Source organism: Saccopteryx leptura, chromosome 2 (genome assembly GCF_036850995.1).
Source record: "Saccopteryx leptura isolate mSacLep1 chromosome 2, mSacLep1_pri_phased_curated, whole genome shotgun sequence".
Lineage (NCBI taxonomy): Eukaryota > Metazoa > Chordata > Mammalia > Chiroptera > Emballonuridae > Saccopteryx > Saccopteryx leptura.
In genome coordinates this window covers 34,690,532-34,713,737 of record NC_089504.1, presented here as the reverse complement: position 1 = coordinate 34,713,737, position 23,206 = coordinate 34,690,532, and the positions used below count along the sequence as shown (strand labels likewise).

The 23,206-nt window shown below is 40.9% G+C and overlaps 1 pseudogene; it reads left to right on the top strand.

Annotated features, from left to right (window-relative positions):
- The first annotated feature begins 1,464 nt into the window (after nt 1-1,464).
- LOC136391276 (melanoma-associated antigen B16-like) lies at nt 1,465-22,823 on the top strand (annotated as a pseudogene).
- Nucleotides 22,824-23,206: the final 383 nt, after the last annotated feature.

Below are 23,206 nucleotides of genomic sequence, written 5' to 3'. Positions count from 1 at the left end.
AATACAAACTTTCTAAAAAGCAAACGGAACTGTGTGACAAATCTTTTAATATGCCCGTACCCTTCAACCCAGTAATTCTTCTTTTCAGACATTTAAGAAAATCTTAAAGATATACTCCAATATCTAAGGACACTGATAATCATCAAGTGAAAACTACAAATCAAAAAGGTCCATTAATGGCCCTGGCCGGTTGGCTCAGTGGTAGAGCGTCGGCCTGGCGTGCAGAAGTCCTGGGTTCGATTCCCAGCCAGGGCACATAGGAGAAGTGCCCATCTGCTTCTCCACCCCTCCCCCTCTTCTTCCTCTCTGTCTCTCTCTTCCCCTCCCCCAGCCGAGGCTCCATTGGAGCAAAGATGGCCCGGGCGCTGGGGATGGCTCCTTGACCTCTGCCCCAGGCGCTAGAGTGGCTCTGGTCGCAACAGAGCGATGCCCCGGAGGGGCAGAGCGTCGCCCCCTGGTGGGCGTGCCGGGTGGATCCCGGTCGGGCGCATGCGGGAGTCTGTCTTACTGTCTCCCCGTTTCTAGCTTCGGAGAAATAAAAAAAAAAAAAATAAAATAAAAAGGTCCATTAAGGGCCCTGGCTGGGTAGCTCAATGGATAAAGCATCAGATGCCCTGAGGTCGTGGTTTCGATTAGATGGTCAGGGCCCATACCAGAAGCAATCAATGAGTACACAACTAAATGAACAATTAGTTGATGTTTTTCTCTCTCTCAAATCAATGGGGAAAATTTTTTTTCTGTACTTAAAAAAATTTTTTTAATGTATTCAGAAAGGTCCAATAAGGTATTTGTTAAATATTATACCCATACAATGGAATATTATATAGCTATTAAAAGTGTAGGAGAGTAGGGAAAATTGTTAGGTGGAAAGGATAGTTGCAAAAAGTTAAGTATGTCCACTATGGATCTAATTTTTTAATTAAAATTAATATAGAAAAAAGTACCTGGAAGGGCCACATAGCAAAATGTTGAGAGTGTCATCTCTAGCTGGTGGGATTTTAGATTATAATTTACTTCATTTTACTTATCTGTGTTTTCTCCCATAATCTTGTATTTACTCTTTATGTGATTTTTTTAATTAAAAAAAAATGAAATAAATTTTTGTTGACTGATTGGATATTTTTATCCAGAGACCTGAACCAACCTGGCTGGGATGGTTGGGCCTTTCGTAGCTCCTCACCAACATGAGAGGGAGAGGCCCAAACAGTAAAACCAAATGCCTCTCACCCCTGCGTGCGGAAACCAATATGTAGCAATGTCAGCAGGAAGGGAAAACAGTTGCCGTTTGGGTAGAAGTGGACACTGGAGGAATTTTCAGTCATTGAAGAACTTGGCTTGGGAAGTTCTAGACTAGTAGTAGTCAGTGAGACCTTGGAAATGTTCAGATTCCACCCCCTCATCTTGGAATCAGGGAACATAAACACCAAAGGTGATTGGCAACTTGTCAAAGCGGCCAGATCGCACATGAAGGTAATGGCAGAGCTGGAATTTGAACATGTTTCCTCACCCCCTGGTCCCTACTCATTCCTATATACCTACTCATCCCCAGCGACTGACACCAAAACTACACGTACACACACACACACACAGAGGCAACCTGCTTGAGTTTCATCCAAAGCTCATACATCAGAAAGCAGACCACACTTGGATTCATTTAACGTTTACCATGGGGATCTCTAATGCTTGAGAAGTTGACACAACGAAACCCCCATCAAACTCTGTTCTAAAGAATTTCCAACTCTGTAACGATTATATTCCAAACTCCACTGCTTTCTCTGTGGCAAGCCCTTTTTCCATAAGGTAATCTCTCTTCTTTTATTTTTTTATTTTAGTCTCTCAATAGCTATACAATATTGGTATTACAGCACATCCTCAAATAACATCATTTCATTCAATGTCATTGATGAGATGCCTTAGGAAATTAACTCTTGTTTATATCAATTAGGCAATGGTAAAATTGGTTTCATCGTACATTTTTCACTTAAAGTCACAGAACATATTGATGACATTAAGTGAGGACTGACTTACTGTGCTTTTGCCCTATGATGAAACTGAGATTCAGGGAAGTTAAATAACTTTCTCAAGGTCACAGCCATAAGTAGCACAGCAAGGATTCAAGCTCCACTCTCAGCAGAGTCTGTCCTATACTAGTGTGAACCTGTGTCCCTGGTGTACACTGCCACGCCAGAGAAGATATCCCTTTTTATAGTCTGCTGATAGGCATTCTTAAGACTCAGCAAAAATTAGAGCTAAAGAGACCTAGGATGTCCTCATTTCATATTGTTTCATTCTTCAAACAAACTATGTTGTACAGAGTGGTTTACACCATGAACTGTGCACAAAGGATCTAAACTTAAAATCTGGCTCTGCCACTTCCTAATTACATGACTTTTGAGCAAGTGACATACTAAACCTCTCTGTGCCTCAGATTCCTCACCTGCAGAGCGTAGATAATAATAATTGAGCGTAGATAATAATAATTCATAGAATTGTTATAAGGATTAAATGAGTTACAACATTAAAGCACATACAATAGTGCTTGACACACATTATCATTACTATGCTATTATTACTACTAATGAGAGTTTATGGTGCACCAGGTGTTAAAATAGTGAATGGGAAAAATGAAGATAATGTAGATATTGTCCTCTCTTCAGGGTACTTGTGGTATGGGAGCAGAGTACAGAAACCATATATAATTACAGTTTAATAATGTAGTAAACACAATAACATAGACATTTGTGGGCACTCAGAATGGATGTGACTTGTACTAGGAAGCAACAGAATCAGGACTTGGGTTCAAGTACCCTGAGCCTCTTTCTATCCTACCTCATGGATTAGGAATTTGCCAATGGCATATGTCCAAAGTCTTTCCACATGGCACCAAAAAGAGGCTCCTGAGGCCATGGCTGCCTCAGCTGAAGATGTTACTAATGTGTAGGGATAGTCAATAAACATTTGCTGAATGAATCAATGAGTTGAAAGTATTTATTAGTGAGAAGGCAATCAACTTTCCCTTCAGCTCTCACTTCCTCAACGTGTAGACATGAGGCCGTGGCACAGGGCAAAGCAGTGATGAGACCTGGGGGACAACAGGTCACACCCTCTTTACCCCCCAAAAGGGTGGTTCATTGGAGCACCACCAGTCATTGGCTTGGCTCCTCCTTTGCCACAGCTGTTTCTGATGCCTTCAATGGAAATTTTTACTTCACTCAACATAATCACTTTTATAATTACATATCATTTGTATGTGACCAACTCTGCACAGAGGAAGGTGAATCAACCCAAATCACTGCCCTCGAGGAGTTTGCATTCCAGTAGAAGAGATGAACCATGACAAATTGCTATCCTACAAGGTAGAAAGTGCTGGAGCCCCAAGAAAGGGACAGACTAACCACATAATAAGAGCCTCAGGAGGAGTGTAGCAGGCTGAGTAATATCCCCGAAGATGTTCATTTTCTAATCCTTAGGATATGAGAGTATTGCTTTATGTGGTAAAAGGTCTTTTTTTTGCAGGTGTGAGTGAATTAAGGGTTGTCCAGGGTGGGCTCTAAATATAATTACAATTACCCTTATAGGAGAGATGCAGAGGGAGATTTGACTATGAAGAAAAAGTGGTGATAGAAGCAAGAGGTTAGAATAATTACTGAAAGGGGTCATGAGCCAAGGAATGTAGGCCACTTCCAGAATCTAAAAAAAAATAAAGGAAATGGATTCTCCCCAAGAGCCTCCTGAGGAATCAGCTCTGCTGATAATATGAATTTAGTCCTGTGAAACTGATTTTGGACTTCTGGCCTCCAGAAATATGAGAATAAATTTGGGTCATTTTAAGACACCAAGTCAGTAGTGATTTGTGTCAGCAGCCATAGAAAGCTAATGCAGATAGCTTACTGACTGTTAGGCACTCTATTGGGGTTTTATACATGAGCTCTGGAGCCAGACTGCCAAGCTTCAGTTCCTGGCTCCACCATTTTTCATCTATATGGCTTTGATCAACTTACTTCTCTGGGCTTCAGTTCCCTCATTTATAGAAGAGAAAGACTATTGAGTACCTCTCTTCCCTCCACAGGAATGGTGTGAGGAATAATGTATAGGAGATATTACTAATGCTCACCATTATTTGGTTCTCCTTTCCTTCTGTGGGCTTCTACACTCCCTGCCTCCTTGTAATAAGGTGGCACCACCAGACTGGTTCTGGCCAATGAAATGTAGGCAGTGAAAAGCCCCTGTGGGAGCTGGACCATATGCCCCCGTGGGCAAGTCAAGGGCTCTCTCAGACCCAGTGGCATGATTAATGTCCCTTTCAATACACACTTTCTAGGACTCTGAGCATCATGTGACAAAGTAGACAGTAAACAGAGAAGAAGAGAGAAGAGATTTAAAAGGGGTAGTGTGAAACATGTGGGGTGCATGTGATATGGAGTCCCCAGAGCACATATATATGCACACCATGAAAGGTGGCACTGGGGTGAACTTAGTTATTATAATAGTTTTTACCTAATTAATTATGGCAAATGATACTGGGTTTCCATCTAAAGTTTCTTTTTAGAATAAATTTATGTTTTTTAAAAGTGAGTAGATTCAAAGAAAATAAATATCGAATATCCTCAAGCCCATGGGTGTTTTGTGGATAAGGTAAAAATCATAAAGGAAGAATCAGAAGACTAAAATACGGGCAACTTCCCCAAAACAATGAAAAGAACATGGGCTTTGGAATCAGACAGGCCAGGGGTTGAATCCAGTTCCTCTACTTGCTGGCAGTGTGACCTCAGTCAAATTACTCAAGCTCTCTGAGATTGTTTCTTTGTTGTTTTTTAGTGGGGATTATTATTCCTATTCCACCAGGTGGTATAAAGATTATAGCTTACTTTCACTATTGCTGACCTTGTATTCTTTCTTCTTACTGTTGCCTGTGGGTCTTGATCCAATTTGTAAATTGGGGACCAATCTAACCCACATTCCCAGAAGGCCTAACCAGGTTCTGGGGAGACAGAGCCCAGTCGGGGCAGCTTCCTTCTCTCCCAATTTAGTGGAGCAACTGACACAGATGCAGAGATCCGTAGTCCGCAGCCGAAGTGCTGGAATAGACAAACAGACACAGTGGCCCGGAGGCCCCGAGACGGCTCCGAGGAGAGCCACGCGTGCCAGAGCTGAGTCTCAAGCTATGAGTAAGCTTTCAACAGGCAGATGTGGGCAGGGAATGCATACCAGGTTACCTCATCTCTGCCTCAGTTTCCTCTTTTGTAAAACACAAATAATACCACCTACCTTTTCAAGTACTGCTGTGAAGATTAAGTGGGATCAAATCTGGAAAGAACCTACCACAGTGTCTGGTTCATACTAGTATTGGATAAATGGAGGCAATTACTTCACTATTATGCTGGATTAATAAAGCCCCAGTGGGTGGCCCCTTCCATAATAGAATTTCTTCTCCTTCCCTGTGACTCACCTCCAGAAGCTGGCCCAGGGACTGGGATGTCCCAGGCTCCGGGGTACGTTGGAACTATCAAGTTCCTTGGAATAAAGTCTTTAATCAAAAGAGATCAATGATTAGAAGAGCTCATCTCATCCCTTTTGCAAACACAGACTGTTGGTCCCCAGGAAAGGAAACAGGATTTTTTCCCCCAGTGTCAGAGCTGGGCCTCAAGTCCAGATTTCCACCATCTAAGAGGAGAAAGACTGTACCTGAGTCAGCTCAGGTCCTCTCGGCCTCGTCTTCAAAAGCCTGCTCTGCAGGAGCCCAGGGAACCCTGCTGGGAAGAGGCAGAAGTATGGGGTGCTGGAGACCAGGTTTAAACTCACCCAGTTGCTGTCTGAACCAGGGTCACAGCCCTCTCCCCCTCTAGCTCAGTATTTTAATACTGAGTGGGGTGGGTTGATACTCCCATCTGTGACTATCAAAATACCCCCAGGATAGCACAGACCGATCAGATCAGACACTGGCAGGATCGCAGTGGTTCCCTCCTGGCAGCTACACACCAAAGAAATTCCGACAACCCCCCATAAAGTCCTGTACCTCATGCCTTGTGGGAGAGGCATAGAACATTCCATGTGCATTGTATGTGCTTGCCGAAGTGAAAATGAACTAACCATGCATTCCCCTTCCTTTCCCTCCACCTCCCCTCAAGTGCCTAGCACTGTGTCTGATACATGCTATCTCACTTCAAGTGTGTGTCCTGCAAGTTCCTCTTCCTGGGGAAGGTCTGCCACATTCCCAATAAAGAGGCATGAACCTCGTGATTTTTAAAAAGCTTTATTGAAGTACAATTTATATACCATAAAATTCACTTATTTTAAGTGTACAATTCACTGATTTATAACAAATTTACATAGCTGTACCACCATCACCATAGTCCAGTTCTGGAACATTTCCGTCATCCCACTAAGACCCCTCATGCCCATCACTCCCCATTTCAATCCCCAGCCCCAAACAATAATCTGCCTTCTGTTTCTATAGATTTGCTTTTTCTGGACATTTCGTATAAATGGACGCATATAAAACGTGGTCCTTTGTGTCTGGCTTCTTTCACTTAGCATAATCTTTCTGGAGGTTCATGCATGTGTGGCCTATGTCAGTATTTTATTCCTTACAGAGGTCTTTCATATCCCTGACACCCTATCAGTGCCCAGCACATAGTAGGTGCTCAGTAAAGGGCTGAAGAATCTCACACAATGACCAGAGGCCCTTGCAAAATGAAGGCAGCTACATGCCAAGGAAATTCTAGTCAACCCCGAAGCTTGCTGTGGACAAGACGCTGATCCCAATACCTGCTGTCAGTGACATGAACACAGCAATTTGTTTTTAACTCCGTGATTGTACACCAGTTGAACTGTCACGCCCTTAAGTTCAAAGCGGTGCTGCAGTGTCTCATCCACTTATTTCAAATTTGCCCTTATCTGCCCCTCTCCTAGCTCTGAAAGCCATGGTGACCCATTGCTCTGCAGTTGACTCTCCTTCAGCCTTCAGTTTCCTGAACTAGTTGAAGAAGATTGACACTCCAAATACAACTAATCTCCAACTTTTATTGTAGAACTGTCCATCTCTCCCACCAACTCTGTCAATTTTTTCACATATATTTTGGAACCCTATTTTCAGGTGTGTATATGTTTATAATTATTCCATAATTTAATGCTTATGGATGGACTAAATTTTTATCATTATATTTTGTCCTTTATGTCCTCCAAGCTTTTTTACTTAAAATCTAGTTTGTCTCCAAAAGCACAGGCAGCAAATGCAAAAATCAATATGTGGGACAGCCAAGGAAATCATCAACAAAATGAAAAGGCAACCTACCGAATGGGAGAAAATATTTGTCAATCCTATATCTGATAATGAGTTTACATCTGAAATATATAAGGAGCTCATACAACTCAATAGCAAATACCACAAATTACCCACTTATTAAAATGGACAAAAGACTTGAATAGACATTTTCCCAAAGACATACAAATGGCCAATAGGCATATGAAAAGATTTTTAACCTCACTAATCATTAGGGAAATACAACTCAAAACCACAATAAGATATCACTTCACCCCTGTTAGGGTGACTATTATCAAAAAAATCGAAAAATAACCCATGTTGATGAGGATGTGTCAAAAAAAAAAGAAATCTTGTGCACTATTTGTGGGACTGTAAATTGGTATAGTCGATTATGGAAAACAATATGGAGGTTCCTTAAAAAATTAAAACTAGAACTGTATGATCCAGCATTCCCACTTCTGGGCATATGTGCAAAGGAAATAAAAACACTATCTCAAAGAGGTATCTGCATTCCTATCTACATTACAGCATTATTCACAGTAGTCAAGATGCAAGAAACAACCTGAGCGTCCATCCATGGTAGAAAGGATAAAGAAAATTATATAGCTCTGGCCGGGTAGTTCAGTTCATTACAGCTTTGCCCCAACACGCCAAGGTTGCAGGTTCAATCTCCAGTCAGGGAATATATAAGAGGCAATCAATGAATGCATGAATGAGTGGAACAGCAAATTGATGTTTCTTTCTCTTTCCTTCTCCTTCCCGACTCAAATCAATACAATTTTAAAAAGAAAATTATATTTATATATAATTATGTATCACTTATATGTTAATGAAATACACATGTAAATAAATAAATATTTGAATATATATTATTTAGTATCTATATTATTAATATAATATAAATTATTTGATTATATATTATTCAGCCTTAAAAAAGGAAATCCTGCTGTTTCCAACAACATGGATAAACCTGAAAAATATGCTAAATGAAATAAGCTAGACACAGAAAGACAAATATCGCGTGATCTCACTTACACATGGAACCTAAAAACTAACAACAAAAACAGTAGAACTCATATTCTCTGTTAGTTGGAATGCTGGTTACCAGAGGCTGGAGGTTGGGGGAAAAGGAGAGATATTTATCAAATATTTTTAAAAATCTATTCTTGTCTCCAGTTCCTAGCACAGGGCTCCTAAAACTCTTTGGGGAAAAAAGAAAAGGAAAGAAAACACTTTGGATTTTCTGAGTGTTATGGTTGATAGGAGTGTCTCTTGTTATTCATAACAAGCTCCTTTCAATCTTACCTGAGTGTATACTAACCAGGTCACTCTTGCAGGCCCCAAAGAGCTTCAGGATGGGGTTACCAGAAAGACCAGGCAGATTAGAGGGTTGAAACTTTCAGCACTAGCTTCTCACCCCTGACCTGAGAGGGGGTGAAGGGGAGATGGGTTGGAAGTTAAGTTCAATCACCAATGGCCAGTGATTTAATCAATCACATGTATTGAAATCTCCATTAAAGACCCCTAAAAAATGGACTTGGAGAGCTTCCGATTTGGTAAACACAAGAAGGTGCTGGGAGGGTGACACACTCTAATTCTATGAGGATAAACACTTCTCTCTACTCAGGACCCTGTGTACCTGCTCCTCCCGCTATTTATTTAGATCCTTCATAATAAACTGTAAATTTATTATGTATTTCTATATGTGTGTATTATGTATTTATGTATCTTATGTGTTTATTCATTGTCAAGCATAGCACTCTCTAGAATTTTGTGAGTTGTTCTAGTGAATTACTGAACCTACGGGAGGAGTGGGGTTGTGAGAACCCCTGACTTAAGTAGCCAAGTCAGGCAGAAGTGCAGGTAACCTGGAAACCCACTCTGAGTGAGTGCAGCCTGTGGGATGAGCCCTTAACCTGTGGAGTCAGTGTTAGAACGGAACTGAATTGCAGGACACCTAGTTGGAAAAAACACCACATTGTTGGTCTTGGGGGAGAAAAAGAGAAAACCCTTCTTCTCATTTTGCAGATGAGGACCCTGAGACTTGACCCGCAGTCTCATCACTGGCACCAGCTGAGCCAGGGGGTCTGCTGGACCAGGCTGAAGTCCTAAATTTGCCATCAACTCTCACCTTCCACACATGTAAGGCAGAATGAGGGACCCCTGCTGTCTGCCCTAGCAGAGTGGCTTCAAGGAGCCATTCAGATGATGACTGTAGAACCCCTTTGTGACTTGGGGAGGCAAGAATTGGAATACAAAAGGATCAAATCCCAGCTTTACCACTTATTTCAGGGGTGACCAGGAATGAGTTAATCTCTCTCGATTTGTGTGCCCACCTACAAAATAGGGGGATAGCATTGACCAGTGAGGATTTAATTAGATATCAGATGTCAGGTACTTGGTGCACTCCTTGACACAGAAAGTTCTAGTGTAAATATTATCTCTTAATAATAGAATGTGAAATCCAGGAGCTCACCAACCACAGTATTTTTCTTTTTTAACCAAAAAACAGGAAGAGTTAAAGCCAGGTTGATATCAGGGAATGTGATGTACGTAAAAATAAGTATATTCTGAATAAACAAAACTGGCCAAGCCAGGTGTGAACAATAAGGATCCTGAGGCCCTGGTATTTTTAGAAGCTTTTTTGCCTGTCATTCTTGTTTCATTTCCCTGGCGCTTTGTGGGGATGGGTTTTTAAATAATTTGACTGCTGATCTTCAAACAAATCTTCATTCAGGGCAATCAACAAATGCCTTCCATTCGTTTTCATTCATTCATTCACTAATCTGTCCATTTAGCAGCTGTTTGCTCAGGACCTGCTTCAGGTCAGGCACTGCAGGAAGTGTTTGTGGCACAGTGGCCACCCAGCTCCATTCTTGGCATTGATGAGATCAGTCAAGTCCAGAAAACAGACAAACCAATCACCACCACAGAAGGAGATAGCTTCTCTGGAGAGGTGACACATGAGAATCACTCCATGAAAGATAAGGGAGAGGTGAGGGTAGGTCCAGACCAGGTAAGAGAAAAGCCAGAGAGATATTTGGGGAAAAGGCGCTTTCCTTTCCTTGTCCCCTTATTCTAGCTCAAGCAGATGTTTAATCTGATGCAAATTTCCAGCAGCATCCTTCAAGATCAAGATTCTTCCGACATCTCCAGGCTCCCCTTCCACCACGCTTACTTGGTGTTCTTTAAGAGATTAAAATAAATGAAACAAGGTGTAATAAAACCTATAAAGACAGGACTTTCCAGAGATAAAAAATGACCTAGGTGGAAATTGATAGGCTTTATCACTTCCTGTACAAAGTCAATGAAAGAGGCCCCATTTAAATATATTCCGGGAAATATAAATATATTCCGGGAAGTATAACCATAAATAATAAGAGAAAAATCTCTGCAGACAGAAAAAAGTAAACACAAAAGAATGAAACTCAATCTGGCTTCAAATGTCTATCTGTAAGAGTAGTGTGAAAGATAATAACGTAATATACAGTTTTAAAAGTAAAAATGTTGTGATCCAATAACTCTACATAAAACCCACTTGACCTTCACATAGGAAGAGAACAGAGAAACTGAATAGTTCAACTTGTTAAAATAAATAAAGAGGGAGAGGATATAAAGCCCAAAGAATTTCCAAAGATAAAGTTCTAGTAAAAATTAATCTCACAATCAGAAATGTAACACACACACACACACACACACACACATACACACACACAAAAAAAAAACCAACATGGCTGATTGGAAGTGCAATAACTGTAGACTTAGGCTATTAGAATTATCAGTATAATTATGTAATAAAAAAAAAGTCTTTCCCTGACCAGTTGGCTCAGAAGTAGAGCGTCAGCCCAGCGTGTGGAAGTCCCAGGTTTGATTCCTGGTCAAGGAACACAGAAGAAATGATCATCTGCTTCTCCACCCCTTCCCCCTTCCCCTCTTGCAGCCATGGCTCGAATAAGTGAGTTGGTCCTGGTGCTGAGGATGGCTCCATGGTCTTGCTTCAGAAGCTAAAAATAGCTCGGTTGCTTGGTAATGGAGCAGCTGCCCCAGAGAGGCAGAACACTGGCCCCAGATGGGGAATGCTGGGTGAATACCCATTGGTGCACATGCAGGAGTCTGTCTTTCCACCTCCCTGCCTCTTACTTGATTTAAAAAAATTCTTGAAAATATAAACACGAAACTATGATGATAACTCAGCATGTATAGAATGCTTCTCCCAACAACAACAAAATACACATTCTTCTCAAACTCATATGGAACAGTTATCACAATAGGCCACATTTTGGGCCATAAAACACATTCTAAAAAACTTTTAAAGAAAAAAAATCATAAAGTATATGCCCTCAGACCATAATAGAATTAAACTAAAAACCAGTAACAAAGTTCCAGCTGATGCAATAAGACAAGAAAAGGAAATAAAGTTACACAGGTTGGGAAGGAAGAAATAAAACCATCTTAGCTTACCTATGACATGATTGCCTATGTAAAAAATCCCAAAGAAAGGATCAAAAAAAAAAAAAAAAAAAGCTTCTCAAACTGATAAACAATTACAGCAAAGTTGTTGCAGGATACAAGGTTAATATGCAAAAGTCAATTACTATCTGGGTGAATGGGGTAGAGAGGTTGAATAAAAAAGGATTAACAAAAAAGAAAAATAGTGTGGTGACTGCAGTGGGGGGAGGTGGAAGATATAGGAGGGATAAATGATAATGAACCAAGAGTTGACTTCGGGAGTGAACACATTATATGGTATACAGAGATGTGTTGTAGACTTGGGCACATGAAACCTGTATAATTATGTCAAACAATGTAATCCCAATAAATCAGATTTTTTAAAACATTCAACTGCTTTCCTTTATACCAGCAATAGACAATTGAAATTTGAAATTAAAATATACCATTTATATTAGTAGCAAAAGATAAAAAAGAAATATTTAGGTCTAAATCTAGCAAAATATGTACAAGATTTATTTAAAGGAAATTTAAAAACTTTTATAGAAGAAATCAAAGAAGAACTAAATAAATGAAGAAGTAGACTATGTTAGACTATGTACATAATTAGGAAGACTCAATATTGTAATACATCAATTCTTCCCAACTTTATCTACAGACTCAATCAACCTCAATCAAACTGCCAGAAATATATTTTGTAGATAATTACAAACTAATTCTAAAGTAAATACAGAGAAGTAAAAGAACCAGAAGTGCCAACAGAATATTGAAGGAGAGAAAAGTCAGTGTACTGACACTATGCAACTTCAAGACTCACTATAAAGCTAAAGGAATCAAGACAATGTTGTATAAGCAAAACAAAACAACAAACAAAAACCCAAATAGATCAATGGAATAGAATAGAAAGCCCAGAAATAGACCCATACAAAAGTCAAATGATCTTTAATAAAGGTGTTAAGGCAAGTCAATGGAGAAAAAAAAATAGTCTTCAACAAATGATGCTAAAACAACTGGACATCCACATGCAAAAAGATAGAAATGTAGATGCAGACCTTGCACCCATGTCAAAAGTTAACTCCAAATGGATCATAAACCCAAATGTAAAATACAAAGTTATAATACTTCTAGAAAATAATACAGAAGAAAATAAAAATGACCGTGGATTTCACAAAGTCTTTTTTTTTTTCTGAAGTTGGAAATGGGGAGGCAGTCAGACAGACTACCACATGTGCCCGACCAGGATCCACCAGCATGCCCACCAGGGGACGATGCTCTGCCCATCTGGGGCGTTGCTCTGTTGCAACCAGAGCCATTCTAGTGCCTGAGGCAGAGGCCATAGAGCCATCCTCAGCGCCCAGGCCAACTTTGCTCCAATGGAGCCTTGGCTGCGGGAGGGGAAGAGAGAGACAGAGAGGAAGGAGAGGGGGAGGGGTGGAGAAGCAGATGGGCGCTTCTCCTGTGTGCCCTGGCCGGGAATTGAACCCGGGACTCCTGCACACCAGGCTGACACTCTACCGCTGAGCCAACCAGCCAGGGCCACAAAGTCTTTTTAAATACAACATGAAAGACACACTCTATGAAAGAAAAAATGGATAAATTGGATGGACCTCACTAAAATTAAAAACTTCAGCTCTGTGAAAGACATTGTCAAGATAATGAGAAGACAAGTCACAGTATAGAGAAAAATATTTACAAAAGATGCATCTGATAAAGGACTGTTATCTAAAATATACAAAGAACTTTAAAAACTCAACAATAAAAAACCCTCAATTTTTTAAATGGGCAAAACATCTGAATAGACACCTTACCAACAAAAGATATACAGAGGGCCAGTGTTATTATACATCATTAGGGAATTTGCACAGTAAAAAACAGTGAGGTACCATTACTCATCTATTAGAATAGTAAAAATTCAAGGCACTGACAACATCAAACACAAGCAAGGATGTAGAACAACAGAAACTCTCATTCCTTGCTGGTGGGAATCTGAAATGATACAGCCACTTTGTAAGATAGTTTGATAGTTTCTTACAAAACTAAACATATTATTACCATATAATCTAACAATCAAGTTCCTTGGTATTTATCGAAATGAATTAAAAACTGATGTTCACATAAAAACCTGCATACAGTTTAGAGCAATTTTATTAGTAATTGCCAAAACTTGGAAGCAACTGAGATTTCCTTTAGTAGGTGAATGGATAAATAAAATATGATACCTCTATACAATAACTATTATTCAGCACTAAAAAGAAATGAGCCATTACACCATGAAAAAACATGGAGGAACCTTAAATTCATAAGTGAAGAAAGCCAATCTGAAAAGACTCCATACTGTATGATTCCGACTAGATGACATTCTAAAAAAAGAAAAATTGTGGAAACAGGAAAAAGATCAGTGTCAGTATAAAGGTGGTTGCCAGGGGCTCACAGGGAGAAAGGTGTGAATAGGTAGAGCACAGGGGATTTTTAGAGAAAAGATTCTGTATACCATAATGATGAACACATGTCCTTATACATGTGTCAAAACCCACAGAATGAGCCTGACCTGTGGTGGCGCAGTGGATAAAGCATCAACTTGGAATGCTGAGGTTGCCGGTTCAAAACCCTGGGCTTGCCCAGTCAAGGCACATATGGGAGTTTGAAGCTTCCTGCTCCTCCCCCCTTCTCTCTCTCTTTCTCTCTCTCTCTCTCTCTCTCTCTCTCCTCTAAAATGAATAAATAAACAAACAAAAAAAACCCCCCACAGAATGTAAACACAAAGAGTGCTCCCCAATATAAACTATGGAGTTGGTTGATAATGATGTGTCAATGTTGGTTCATCAATTGCAACAAATGTACCAATCTGGCTGGAGAGATGTAGATAATGGGGAAAGCCAGGGAAATGGGAGGGGGAGGGAATATGTAGGAATTCTCTGTACTTTCCACTCAATTTTGCTGTGAACCTAAAATCACTCTAAAAAATGAAGTCTATTAATTTTTTTAAATGACCTAAGAAAAAATATAGAACTGAGTAGTCCCATGATCAAATACATTGAATTAAGGGTTGAAAATATTTCTACAAAGAAAACAACAAACCCATATTTGAATACCAAATTCTATCAAACATTAAAAAAATAATTCTAATAAAAATATGAGACTATTTCCCAATTATTTTGTGATTATACAATAATTTGATGTAAAAACTGGAAAATAACATTAAAAGAAAAGATAATTCAAACCAATCTTATAAATCAGCTAGATGCAAAACTTTCAATAAAAATATTAGCAAACCAAATCCAGTAATATATAAAAATTATAATGCATAATGTTCCAGTTAAGGTTTATCCCCAAAAATGCAAGGCTAGTTAACATTTTAAAAAATCAGATTAACATTAATAGAAAGAAAAGAAACAAACAAAAGAAAAACACTATAGCACAATATTTAATTATGAACAAATTAAAGCATTCTTTTAAGATAGAGATCAAACCAATGATGCCCACTATCATCAGTTCCATTCATCATTGCATTAAAAGCAATAAAGAAAATAAGAAAAAGAAAAAAGATTATGTATATTTAAAAGGAAGAACCAAAAGAGTCATTACTCATTATCTACATTGAAATCCCAAAAATGTTTTGAGTAAATTATTAATTTCTAAGCGAGTTTAACCAGCTGCTGGATATAAAGTCAATGTAAAACAAATCAATTTATTTTTGTATTTGTATCCATCAGCAACAAACAGAAAATTTAAGACAATTTAAAAACAACTAACATTTCTTCACTTGATCTTAGCCAAAAGGCTGGGAAGTGATAGCTAATGTTTTTTAAGTGAGAGAAAGACAGTTATGGTAGGATCTCACATGTGGAATCTATAAAAGCCAAACTCATCGAAACAGAGCAGATTCGTGGTTGTCAGCAGCTAGAGGGTAGAGGAAATGCAGAAATGTTGGTTAGAGGGTACAAACTTCCAGTTATAAAATGAATAAGTTTTGGGGGTCGAAAATTCAGCATGGTAACTATAGTTGATAATACTGTATTATATACTTAAAAGTTGGTGAGAGTAGATCTTAAATTTTTCTCACCACAACAACAAAATATGGTAGTTATTTGAGGTGAAAGATGCATTAACTCACTTTGTTGCAGTAAACATTTTGCAATACATACATGTATCCAGTTATCACATGGTATATCTTAATCTCGCACAATGCTATCTGTCATTCATTTTATAACTGGGTGTTGGAGCTGGACAATGGGAACCTGGGGGTACATCATAGTATTTGTCTTTGTACATGTTTAAAATTTAAAAATTTTAAGTAAAAATAAAATATATATTAAATATACACACAATTCCCTTAATTCATTCATAGATTCAGTACAATCCTAATCAGAATCCCAACAAGAAACTGATTAAATAAATGTAACATCTACAGGTTAATAGAATACTAGGCAAGACTTTAAAATGATTGTCTTGAAAAATATCTAAGTGCATAAAAAGTTGTTTATACATATTATTAGAAGTCAGATTATACAGCTATGCATAGTAAATGGCTGTTGATGTAAAAACTAGACCAACTGAGGACCAGAACTGAGATAAGTTTCTGTAGAAGTTTAAGTATTAGAAAGGTTAATTTAGGTGAGTGATTCTTAACCCTCACTATGCATCAGAATCACCTGGGAGAATTTTTAAAATATCCAGATGGCCAGGTCCACGCCAAAAGTGTATATTTCAACTGGCCTGAGATGGGGTCCAAGAATCAGAAGATTTTAAAACCTTACCTGAGGACTTTAGTGTTCAGGTCTGAGAGTCAATGATCTAGGTTTACAAAGAAAAGCACAGAGGCCCTGGCCGGTTGGCTCAGTGGTAGAGCATTGGCCTGGCGTGTAGAAGTCCCGGGTTCAATTCCCGGCCAGGGCACACAGGAGACGTGCCCATCTGCTTCTTCACCCCTCCCCCTCTCCTTCCTCTCTGTCTCTCTCTTCCCCTCCCGCAGTGGAGGCTCCATTGGAGCAAAGATGGCCCGGGCGCTGGGGATGGCTCCTTGGCCTCTGCCCCAGGCGCTAGAGTGGCTCTGGTCGCAACAGAGCGACGCTCCGGAGGGGCAGAGCATCGCCCCCTGGTGGGCAGAGCATCGCCCCTGGTGGGCGTGCCCAGTTGGGCGCATGCGGGAGTCTGTCTGACTGTCTCTCCCCATTTCCAGCTTCAGAAAAATACAAAAAAAAAAAAAAAAAGAAAAAAGAAAAGAAAAGCACAGATAGAAGAATGGAGAGTAGGAAGGTGGTTAAATGAGATAGATAGATAGATAGATAGATAGATAGATAGATAGATAGATAGATAGATAGATAGATGATAGATAGATGAAGGAAAGAAAGAAAGAAAAAAGAGAGGGAGAGAAAGAAAGAAAGAAAGAAAGAAAGAAAGAAAGAAAGAAAGAAAGAAAGAAAGAAAGAAAGAAAGAAAAAAAGAAAAAAAGAAAGATGAAAGGTAGGTTTGATAGGCAGTAGATCTGAAGGTCTGAAGGAAGGGGGGGAGGGGAAGAAAGGAGGAAATTTGGAATGACACAACCAGATCAGAAAGGAGCCAAAACTCCATCCTTAATTCAACAAAGCAGAAAATGAAATAAAAGAGAAAGTGGGAAAAATAAAATATAAAGAGAATGTGTCTAGCTAGTACAATGAAATTTACAAGTTGTTTATTCTTTTTTTTTTCTTGTATCTTTTAGTGAGAGGAGGGAAGGCAGAGATAAAATCCTGCATGCGCCCCAACCAGGATCCACCCAGAAAGCCCACTAGAGGGTGATGCTCTGCCCATCTGGGGCCCTTGCTCCATTACAACTGGAGCCATTTTTTAGTGCCTGAGGTGGAGGCCATAGAGCCATCCTCAGTGCCCAGGGCCAACTCGCTCCAATTCAGCCATGGCTGCATGAATGGAGGAGAGAGAGAGAGAGAAAGAGAGAAAGAGAGAGAAAGAGAGAGAGATAAGGGAGAAGGGAGGAGGAGGGATAGAGAAGTAGATGGGCTCTTCTCCTGTGTGCCCTGACTGGGAGTCGAACCCGGGACATCCACACACCAGGCCGATGCTCTACCACTGAGCCAACCAGCCAGGGCCCAAGTTGTCTATTCTTTTATTTATTATTTTTATTTAGAACCCATACCCCCTACTCACTTTATAAGGATATCTGTGATGTCTTAAAAGTTAAAGAATGGGGAACGACTGGTTATGAGTAGGCAGTTTTCTTTTGGGGTGATGAAAATGTCCTGTAACTAGATAGTGGCAGTGGTTGTACAGCATGTCAATGTAGTAAAGGTCACCAATAGTAAATTTTATGTTATGTGTCTTTTACCACAATAAAAAATAAATTTGAAAAGATTGATTAAAGACAAAGGCAAGAACAAATTTAAAGAAGTGCAGGATGTTACCGGGCAATTGGGATGAATCAATTACTGTCTCCATTACTGAATTTGTTACAGGTCTCCTAGCAGTTAAAGCAAAAGAAGAAATCTGGCAGGTCTCTGAGTTCTCTGCACATGTTCAGGGCTCTTTGTATATCAGGATCCCCCCTCATTACATTTTGACCACTCCATGTATCACATGCCCTATGAGTGAAAGGCATGAAAGTGGAGTCCTCCAGAAGGTTTGATTGAGCTAAGAAAGGAGGATTTGCCTCCACTGGGCTGGGACAGGCAAGTCAGAGCTCAGCTCCATCCCCACTGGAGTGTGTGCATCTGCTCAGAGCCTGTCATCAAACAGCTCCTGGAGAATAGCAGCTCTGCCACTGCATGGCCTCTGCCTTGGCTGGTGGCTCTAAATGGCTGTTTGTTCAGAACCAGCCCTGACAGTGATGGCCTGGTGGGTATTATGTAAGGGGGTGGGGGAACCCAGCTTACCTGCCCTTGGACAGACAAAGCAGATGATTTGACAGGCAAAACAGAGCCAGCCTCTTCAGTCCTAGGCAGCCAAGGGGCTATTCAAAGCCAGGACCTGGAAGATTTTCATGAGGTGCTGACATACGAAGCCGGAATGCAGCAGGAACAAGGCAGAACTGACACCCCATGCAGTCAGGCATGGCGAGCAACTCAGGGCATCCAAACTGGGCCTTCAGCAGCTTTGACTGGGCCCCACCCATGTATGAGAGAGAGAGACTGTGTTTTGGGGGAGGGGGCTCCAACTTTCAGGCATGGACCTTCAGCAAACCCCATCTTTGCCAACATCCTTATTATTGTTCAACTGAGGAAAACCTTCCAGGCATTTCCCGTGGAAACACAGAGTGCAGAGAGCCAGGAGTACTTGGCTCCTCTGTGACTGATCAAGGCACCAACATCAGGAGCTGGTAGGGGCAGCAAAGGAACACTCCCTGCCAGGTGCTAGCTATGGGCTCCACCCTGAGACCCTCTTGTCACCTTCACAGGAACCATATAAGACATAGTACCCTCTTATCTGTCTTCAGAAGAGTAACCTGCCTAAAGTCACACCACTGGCAAATGGCAGACCTGGCATTTGAACCCAGGTCTGCCCATCATCCAAACTCATGCTCCTTTCTATGGAAACTGAGCCAGTTCACAAGACCCACAAGGCCCTGGAATCATACTCTATTTTCAATAGAAGTGGCTTTGGCATTTTCCAGCTCTGTGATCCTGACTGTATTTGTCTCCCTTCCCTTCTTGAGGCCTCCAGGTTCCCCTTTGCAAAATGAGATGCTTGTGGAAACTGAACAGGACAGGCAAATGAAGGTGCTTGGCTGTTCCCAGGTGTCAGGTCAGCCTCCCTGAGCTTCATCACCTCATTTTTTCACTGTTCTCACAAAACCACCCCCTACCCCCAAAGGAGGTCGCTGGGATTCCCTGGAACACCCCATGATTCTGAAACTAAAGAGTTAAAGCCTCAAACAGCAAGAATGAGGGGTCCTGTCTTAACAAGTTTCCATTCTGATTGGATGCCTATTTCAGTGCATACATTCTGATTGGTCAATAACCCTGACATAGTAGTTTAATTATCTTCCTTTTTTTAACTGCTTGATTGAGGTATCACAGAACAAAAAACTACACATATTTAACGTACACGTTTTGATGAGTTAGACTATGCATACCCATTGATTCTATCACTAAGATCAAGGTAACATAGATATCCAACATTGCCAAAAGATTCATTGTGTCCCTTTTTGTGTTTGTGTTAAGAACATATAAGGTGAGATTTACCCTCAACAAAATTTTAAGAGCACAACTCCATATTGTTAACTACGGGGTACTATGTTCTAGAGTAGATCTACAACTTATTCATCTTTATAACTGTAATGCTATACTGGTTCTTGAATTTGTTTACTATTACTCCATCTGGCTAGAGAGACCAGGGGAATCTCAGCGCGTCTCAATCATTTTGAGCGTGAAGATACTTTTTTTTTTAAATTTTTTTGTTTGATTTTTTTTTTTTTTTTTTGCTTTTGGATTTTTTTTAAATTTATTCATTTTAGAAAGGAGAGAAAGAGGGAGAGGAGAGAGAGACAGAGAGAGAGAAGGGAGGAGGAGCAAGAAGCATCAACTCCCATATGTGCCTTGACCAGGCAAGCCCAGGGTTTCGAACCGGCAACCTCAGCATTTCCAGGTCGACGCTTTATCCACTGCGCCACCACAGGTCAGGCAGAAGATACTTTTTTAACAGCTATACAATGCATAGTTCTCACAACATGCACACGTACATGTAAAGTACATAGACTTTTTATAAACATTGATTGAGAAATTTCATGTCTAAAAACTAACCAAAATTTTAAATGAATTTGTATTTTATTTATGACACAACTTTAGACATACTTGAAAAGTAGTCATAAGTATACATGCAAGACCTGTGGGGAAATTAATCAATAGGCCAAAGTTAGTGCTCAGACGGACAGGAGCATGTATTTCAGTCTTTTCTTCCTTGGGGTACAAACTACGACTAATTCTTCCCCCTCAACTCAACAGCGAAGAAACTGAGGCCGGAGAGGACACCGGATCTTCTCAAAATCATTCACAACTTGGCGCTAAAACTTGAAGCAGTTTCAAAAGATTTATTGTGTCAGGGGTGTTGTATCAGGGGGTGCTGACTGGGAAAAGGACGTCATGGGCAGGATCACCAGTGACTTGTCCATTATGGGGCAGAAATCATTCAGGGAGCAGGCAAAGACCTGCTGTCCTTAAACCTGTTAGATTTAGGGGAAAGGGAAGGTTTTGCAACATAGTTCAATCTCCAAGGAGAACCCAGACTACCACAACTGGGGACCTGACTGATCAGAGGATGTGCACTTCTTACTGCCCACTACGACTCACTCAAAGAGGTTTCGTGGGTCCTGGAGGCAGAGGACACTGTTAGGCAGAGTTGGAAGTGTAACAGCACATTAATACACTAGGTACCACTGTGAAATACCAGACGCCTTCACAAGAAACAGAGGGAATTCAAATCCATCTCCAGTATATGACCTTAGCCAAGTTTTACCCAACTTTCCAGATTTCAATTTCTAATTCTGTAAAATGGGACTGTTCTGAGGACTGGCTGAATCAACTGACAGATGTATGGCTCAACAAACATTCAGTTTCCCAGCTCATCAGGAAAATTCAAACTCCTCCATTCTGCAGAAGAACTATATAACCTGACAATTGGCTTAAGAGCCACTTATGAAGAACTATATAGCCTGACAATTGGCTTAAGAGCCACTTATTGTTCTGAAAAGTAATTCTTTCCAGTCCCTTAATTTGACTTTTCTTCTGTCCACTTTCCCACCCCTTTGCTCTTTCATTCCCCCCCCCCCCCCATATTCAGCACTTCTCCAAAGCAACTGTAAACCCACATAGGTCAGTTCAGCTAGCCACACCCAGCTAAGCCGCGCCCAAATTCCTGACCCATTGAAACTGTGAGATAATAAATGTTTGTTGTTCTAAGCCACTAATTTTGGGATAATTTGTTACATAGCAATTGATAATAATTATATTGTTAGTCATGCGGGAAATCCAAATTAAAGCTACAGTGGGATACCACTATACACTCACTAAAAAGGGCAAAATGTAAAAGACTGAACACATCTCCACCTGAGGTGTGGGGGACTGTGCTCGGCCAAGGGGCGAGCCCCAGAGCTGCTGGTGCCAGGCAGTGGTGTCCCCGCTGCCATCCTGTTCACACTCCTGATTACCACATCCACAAACGTCGTCAAGCTTTTCGTCACAAGAATCCACAATGCTCACCTGACCCACCCCTTCAGACCCACAGTGAGACCTGGGGCCGGGAGGTGGCCCAGGAATCCGAGGCTCTGGAGGAGGTCTGTCTCTCCTCCCATCTTCCAATGCCCCGCAATCCAAAGAAGGCTGGCTCCCAATGCTGGTATCCCCAGGACTCCTGAGAGTCCTCAGAGTTTCCCCTCCTCCTCCATTACCACCACAGTCACCTCATTAAGCAAATCTGGTGAGGGCTCCAATAACCAAGAGGAGGAGGGCAGCACCTCAAAGTCAAGTCCTGACCCCAAGAATGTGCCCGTAGATGCTCTATGAACAGGTGGCTTCATTGGTGAATTTCCTGCTGCTCAAGTATCAAATGAAAGAGACAATAACCAAGACAGATATGTTGAAGATTGTCAGCAAAGAGTACAAAGACCATTTCACTGAGCTCTTCCTGAGAACCTCTCTGCGCATGGAGATTATCTTGGCCTTGGTGTGAAGGGAGTGGATCCCACCAACCACTGCTGTGCCGTCCTCATCAAAATGGGCCTCGCGTATGACGGGATGCTGCATGGAGAAGAAGGCATGCCCACGACCAGCATCCTGATACCTACCTTGGGTGTGCTCTTCATGAAGGGAAAACATGTCACTGAAAAGGAAGTCTAGGGAGTTCTGAGTGTGATGGGGATATGCTCTGGGAGGAAGCACTATATATTTGGGGAGCCCAGGAAGCTTATCACCAAATATTTCATGGAGGAGGAATAGCTAAAGTACCAGCAGGTCGCCAACAGTGATTCTGCACAATCTGAATTCTTGTGGGGCCTGAGATCCCAGGATGAAACCACCAGTTTCAAGATGCAAGTCCTAGAGTTTCTGGCCAAGGTTCATGGGTCTGACTCAAGTTCTTCCCATCTGAGTATGAGGAGGCGTAAGATGAAGAAGAGAGAGCCTGAGCCGGAATTCTGTCTGGGGCTGGCTTGACTTCTGTGGCCACTGCCAGTTCTTAGGCTGAGCCTAGCTGCTCCTCCCACACCTAGGGAAGTCAGGGAGAGTATCCTCATGCTTTGTTTGAAGAGGCAGTTTGTGTGCATACAATTTAAGTCTCAGATGGGGCTAAAAGGAACACAGTGTTCCTCTTTGATATGTGTAACTTGAAAATTATTCATTTGCTGACATATGTATTATTCAAATATTGATTTTTCCATATAGATTTAATTAGCTTCAAAATCTTGAAGCTTATTAATGACATTGGTCACCCACATAATGCTCTAAGGAGCTTTTGTAGTAAGACTTCTGTTATGTTGGAAAACAAAATGTGAATCCACCCATCTGATGT